This window comes from Euprymna scolopes, chromosome 10, assembly GCF_053919585.1.
Source record: "Euprymna scolopes isolate OS-2025 chromosome 10, ASM5391958v1, whole genome shotgun sequence".
NCBI lineage: Eukaryota > Metazoa > Mollusca > Cephalopoda > Sepiida > Sepiolidae > Euprymna > Euprymna scolopes.
The window spans coordinates 68,025,480-68,032,385 of NC_136491.1; positions in this window are offsets into that span (position 1 = coordinate 68,025,480).

A 6,906-nucleotide genomic window follows, 5' to 3' on the forward strand; every position below is an offset into this window, starting at 1 on the left:
GATTTGTGGTGTCATCGAAACTCATATACCCAAACCATACCAACGCACAAATCTGGCAAGACCAATCATCTGATATTTGGGTAAATCTCCTTTAAATGTTAGATTTACAGATTAGTACCCAAGTATTTCAGAGGAATGAGAAGTTTGCCTTACTGTTACAGGAAACAATTTTCCAACTAATATATATATTTCATAATGTTTTTAGGGATACAAAATTGAAATATTGCAATTAGGAAGGGAAGGCTTTTATGATTCATGATTAAAAGTAAATTTGTGTGTATATATATATATATATATATATATATATATATATATTCCTTTAATCTTCTCTCCAAAAAGTGGGGACAGGAGAGGAAAGAAAGAGAAATGGGGAGCCAGCTGAACGATTTCGACCCTCGCTTCTCAAAGCTATATCGAGGGAATTTTTAAAACAAAGAATGAAAAAGCGATTAAAATTGCATTTTATTTAATTTACGGGGAGAAAAAAAAAACAAAAGTGGGAAAACGATTAAAATAAAACAGCGTTATGATCGAATACCCTAGAGATTAATCACATTCAAACCCAGGAGGCATTCCCTTTGCTTGCAAAGGGAAGGTTTTCTAAGTCGAACGTGAATAGTCTCCAAGATATAGTGAATGAGCATGACTAAGAATAGAAAAAGAGTCTGTGCTAAAGTTCACTCCACATGACAGGTTTTTAAGTAAATGATCAGTAATTGAGGACCCGTATGTGTTAGTAACAACGTCCGTTGCAGGTAAGTTCCATTCCTAATTTTACTGAGTACATGTTGTTGGATTCTTCCATCTAATCTTAATGTCGTTCGACCCAAGTAGTTGGCACCGCAACCACATTCAAAATTGTAAATAACGTTACTATTATGGGGGGGAGGTAGAATCCAACAACATGTACCCAGTAAAATTAGGAATGGAACCTACTGGGCAAGATGAGAACAGTAGTCCAAGTTATTCTCAGCTCAAAAATTCTGAAATTATATTCGTTTTTTTTTTTTTTTTTTTTTTTTTTTTTTTAATTTCCGAAATCTTTGTGACTATCAGTATATTGACATCACCCATTGTCTACCAAATTATCTATAAGTTTGAATAGACAAATAGATCTGGGATCAGCCACTGTAGCTAACATAGAATCAGTTGCTTCTATTAGGATCACATATTGTCCTTTTCGTTTTTTAGAATTATTAAAAATGGTATCTCAAGCAAGACATTGTACATGTAGGGGACACACAGAAGAAGCCATGCCGAGACACAGTTGTGGCAGCTAAACACCCATTTTAGCAAGGAGTTATGAATTTGAAGCCTGTGCTTTAGGAGTATTCAATAGAGACAGTTTGTGTGTGAAACAGTATGTTTCTAGCCATCTCTCAGTATGTGTTTGGAAACTCATTAAAGATCAAATATTTTATTTTCTATTTTATTGTTATTGTACATGACAACAGCAAATATAGCCTTAAAGTTGCAGTCCTTTGTGGTGAAGAGTCCAAGAACCTGTAAGTATTTGGCAAGGGATTAACTTGATTTCTGTCATAGTAGAAAATTGTTAGAGAAAGGCCCAGAATCAGTAGAGCCACTCACTTATTGCTGGTCGACTGTTGGAGTCCATATGGAAGCAATACGGTATAAAGTCTTTCCACTTAAATAAAGAAGTCAAAAATCCTAAGTCTGATGTAAACTTCATTACATACTCGTCGAAAAACCTGATCTTGCTTAAGATCGAATGAGGATTGCTATTGTTCATATGGTTTAAATTCTATTAAAACCTGAGGCGAGGAGGGCACTTAGAAATTCGGGATCATTTCCATTGTCATCCCAGAAAATGTTATACAAGTTATTTAAATTTTATAATAGAATATATTTGAAATGTTATGCCTTCTTTGGGATGCACATAGAAATTCAGCAAAATTTTCATTGTCTTCTTTGGTAAACTTCACATGAGAATAAACTTTTAGATTTTATGTAAATTCTCTAATCTTTCTTTCTTTAAGGAACAGCCAAACAGCACACATATATGCACACACACATTGAATCATATATAGAGAGAAAGGGGTGTCTCAAAAAAGTGTACTCACACTTCAAATGAAATGATGATAAATCCTTTATTATGAACATAGTGAAATGGAATAGCTTCAAATACAGAAGACAAATGTAATTGAAGAATCATGTTCGCAATTGATGATCATTATTGTTCAGACAAAGGTGATCATGTGCACCAATGAATTTGCAAACGCCACAAAACAAGTCATTAGAAGTACATTTTTTTCTGAGACAGCGTGTGTGTGTGTGTGGTGTGTGTATGTGTGTATATATATATATATATATATATATATAACAGGCTACCCAGTTGTAAAATATGCTTTAATATTATATTTAAGTTAATTCAGATTTCGTATTTATCAATATAGAGCCAATTCTCTGATTATCATATTGTACCTAATATATATAGATTTCAAAAGTAAAAAAAAAAAAAAAAAAAAATGACTTGTGTGCCATTAGTTAGAATCGAAACCAAAACATATAGCTCTCCAGCTTTATCTGTTAGCGTATGACCTAAATCCATACATAAACAAAAACTACAAAAAATAATGTTGTTTAACCTATGAATTTTAATTTAATGCACAGAAAAAATAAGTATAGTCGACTTATGCCAAGCCAAGTTTAATGTTTTTTTTAAATTTTCACCTCTTAGTTGCAATTTTATAGCCTAAAAATCAAATCGAAAATGTGCTACAGGTTCAAATATCCTCTATGTCAAATTTTAACTCTGTAGACCAAATATTCAGAAAGGAGCTTAGTAGAGACTTTTTACACACACACTGATAAGGTCACTATTATATATATACTAGCAGTTCATCCCAGCTTTGCTCCGGCCCTGTGTACTGCTTATAAGTTTATGTGCATATATATTAAAAAGTTTGACTCGTGTCTAGGTAACCTACATATAAAATTTCAAGTGTTTAGACCCAAAATTGGCGGAGGAGTTAGGTAGAGTCTGCAAAAGTCAACTCTTTCAACTTTGATCCCTTGGCAGCCAAATTTTCACCCAAAAACTGATTAAAAAGTTTGCTGCATGTCTGAATACCCTTTATGTAAAATTTCAAATGTTTAGACCCAAAATTGTCTGAATAGTTTGTTAGAGACTGCAATGATCAAATATTTTGAACTTTGACCCCTTGGCAGCCAAATTCTCAGCCAAAAATTGATTAAAAAGCTTGCCCTGTGTCTGAATACACTTCATGTAAAATTTCAAATGTTTAGACTAAAAATTGGCTGAGTAATTTGGTAGAGACTGCAGAGGTAAATTCTTTTTAACTTTGACCCCAATTTTGACCCCCTTAGTATTTATTGTTTTGGGCTCAAACCAAATTAAAAAGTTTGATTCATGTCCAAATAATCTACATCTAAAATTTCAAGTGTTTAGACCCAAAATTGGTGGAGGAGTTTGGTAGAGTTTTCAAAGGTGAAATCGTTGAACTTTCACTCCTTGACATCCAAATTTCTGGCCAAAAAGCGATTAAAAAGATTTTCCCAAATCTCAATACCCCTTATGTCAAATCTCGAGTCTGTAGACTGAAAATTGACAGAGTAGTTTCTTTATATATATATATATATATATATATATATATTGATGTGCTAGAACATTTTTATTTTACAATCTATGCAATTATGCAGAATGCTGAAAACTATGCATGAATAAAATTCAGTGTAATAGTGAAATGAAACTAAATCATCTATTAAGAAACCATAAAAAATGAACAGATAATTAATGCTCGTTTTTCAAAGCAATATGTAAATTAGTTAACCTTTATATCCATAACTGAGTATATTAGAAAGTTTGTTTTAATATTTTTTAAATAGAAAAAGTGGGCTTTTAATATCCATGTCAGGGCAAGAAAAGATCTCAACTGTATAGGTATATAGATGAAGAGTAATTTAATATTAAGAAAACAAATATTTTGTTAAGTAAAAAGAGCCATAGGGGAGGTAGTATTTGCTAGTTAATTTTTATTACAGTTTAATAAATAACTACAAAAACTACTATCAAGATAAACTATTTGTTCAGGTATGTATGGCTTCATAATTATCCTCAGTTTATTTTTGTTTACAGAATCATTGAATACTTTTTTCTGAGTAGATGCTAGTCTTCTATCGTACATATCTGAAACATAAGTGTGTAGTGAATCGATTGAGTGGTGGAAATAGTCTTGACTTACCTTAACACTGTTATGAAAGGAACCCGTTTTTGTCTAGTGTGTAAAACTTTGATGTGAGAAAAAGCAAGTAGATGTTGCGACTGGGATACTCATGTGTATCAACCATGATCACGTATGACATGTAAACCATCCAAAAAGACAGTCTTAAAGGAAGTTAACAGATCCAAAAATTAACAGATAAAATATTACAGGGTTTCTTTATATAATGAAGATCGGAATTTTAGTTTTAGCAAAACAAAAGTTAATTTAGAATAAAAATAAGATTGACCTGTGATGGGAGTTAACAAACGAAAGGATAGTTTTTATATATACACATTATTCAGTTGAGAGAGGGACAGACCAGAGAGACCAATTGTCAGTTGTGGAGGCATTTTGATTGGTTAACCAGTGACAATGGAAGACTCTAGAGAAATGCGTTAAAAGTCTGGAGGAGATTCAAGAACGTGAATAAATGTTTATATAAAGAAATACCAGTTGGTGGCATGGTGTTTTCTTTTGAAGGAAGAATCATTTTTGCAGCATGGCAACTATGAAAAAACTATGAAAGAGAAGAAAGAAAGTATGTGCCTTTTGATCTGGTGTGTTCTGTTGGAAGATGTCATTTGTCTGTTTATGAACTGTATCTATTTGTATAATTGTATATGCGTAAATGCCCTCATGCAGCCGGACGCTTAATGAACACTATGCCTACAGAAAGAGAATATTACAATAATACAAACTGGCATGAATATACACTCATATACAATAATAAGCTTACATTTAGAAACAGTTGTATATATACATTGATATAGACGCTATATAACATGCATTGATTTAGATACATCACAGAGACATGAATATATATACCCATTATATACACTAGTATATAATATTATTGCGATTTATTGACATTTACTATGGGCCTTCTTATATGAGCCAACATGAACTGGGTTACAAACATAAATCGACATATAAAATAAGAAAATAATATATACATAAGAAAAAGAAAAACGACAAAAAAGAGAAAGTTATATTGAAAAATTAAACTGTTAAACGATAATTTAGAAGGAAAAAAAAAGAAGAGAAAAAATGACACGCACACACAATGTAAAATTAAGAATCCATGAACAAACAAAAAGAATTTTGTTGAGAAAAATATTGTAATTTTGAAAGATATTGTAAAGTATTGTAAATTGTGGTAATTTAGTTAAGAGAAAAGAGAATAGATTGAAAAATATTAAATTGTCAAGTGTATGTTGGAAGAAAAAGTATATATAAGTTACAAGGCGGACCTGAACGAGCTCCCCCTGACCCCTGCCATGAAATTTTCATATTAGCAGGAAACAATTTTTTAAAAAGTTTTTTAATAACTTTTAACGTGGGAGGGTCACTTTTAAATCATAACGTTTTATTAAATTTTTCTTTTACACCACAAAAATAGCCTAATAAGGAGAATTTTGCTGATTGACTGCAAAGTGGGGTATCAATTTAATAGAACATTATAATTTAAAAGTGATCCTCTGTGTTAAATATTATTAATAAGCTTTAAAAAATTTCTGCTAATATGAAAGTTAAGTCTGTTATCGACAATAATCCACAGAAAAAAAAAACAAAAAAAACATGAAAAGGAATTAATTTTACAGTGGGGTGAAAGCCCATTCATGTCTGCCGTTACAAGTATTGTCAGAAGTTGGTTTGTTTAAATTGTCAATGTTACATGCAAATGTCATAACAAAGTAGACAGGAGCTACTGTTTTGTAAAGGTGTTATAAAGTTGTTTTAATGAAATTTTCATTTGTTTTTGAACAGAAAATGTTCTGAAAAGTTTTTTTTAAAGTTTTGTTGAACTTCCTGGCTTTGAGGATAAGTGAAAAACAAGGGGCATGTTTTGCTAATATGAAACTTCTGTTTTCTCAATTTTGGGCCAAATTTTTGACAACTTTTGTTCCGTCTTTTCATTAATGAACTTAAACGATGTTTTGCAATGTATATATATAATGTTTTATTGGATACTTGACATGTATTTGTGATGTATAGAATGTTTTTTGTTTCCTCAGAGTTTGAAACATGGTAATTAAGTTAAGAAAAAAAATGTATTTAGGTAAAATGCTTCCCTGTTTAGTGCAAAAGGATCTCAGAAGTAAAGGAAGTATGATGCTTTCCAAAGATCTGTGCTGAGTTTGCTGAGATTTCACAGCTTGGAAGGACAAGTGAATCATTACAATAGAACAGGTACCTTGTGTAATTGGGGGGGGGCTGACCACTGGAGATATAGTAAGCAGTGGTTTTCTGTTTTGATCAACCAAACATAATGAATATGAATGAATCAATAGTGATTGATGAGGATCAATGGCACGGAAATACAGAGGGCCTAATTGTTAGTAGCACCCATGAAATAGAGAGGGTTAGAAAAACCATCAGACAAGATGTCATTGGGTTGAGTGCAGAGAGTAAACAGGGCCTCTGATTAACTGTGGCAAAAAGGGTGGCTGGAGAAGCAACCAACATTGACTGTAGGAAGTAGAACCTACACACAGGAAACTGGGGGAAAAAATTCCAGTCTAAATAAAGTAAGGAAGGAAATTGGAAGGTGCCATCCTGGAAGCAATGGGGATTGATCGAGGATTGACCAAAATGGCAAAACTGTTGATGGAGTCTGACCTTTTCTTAATCATGGATGAGTGAAAAATAATCTAGAGAT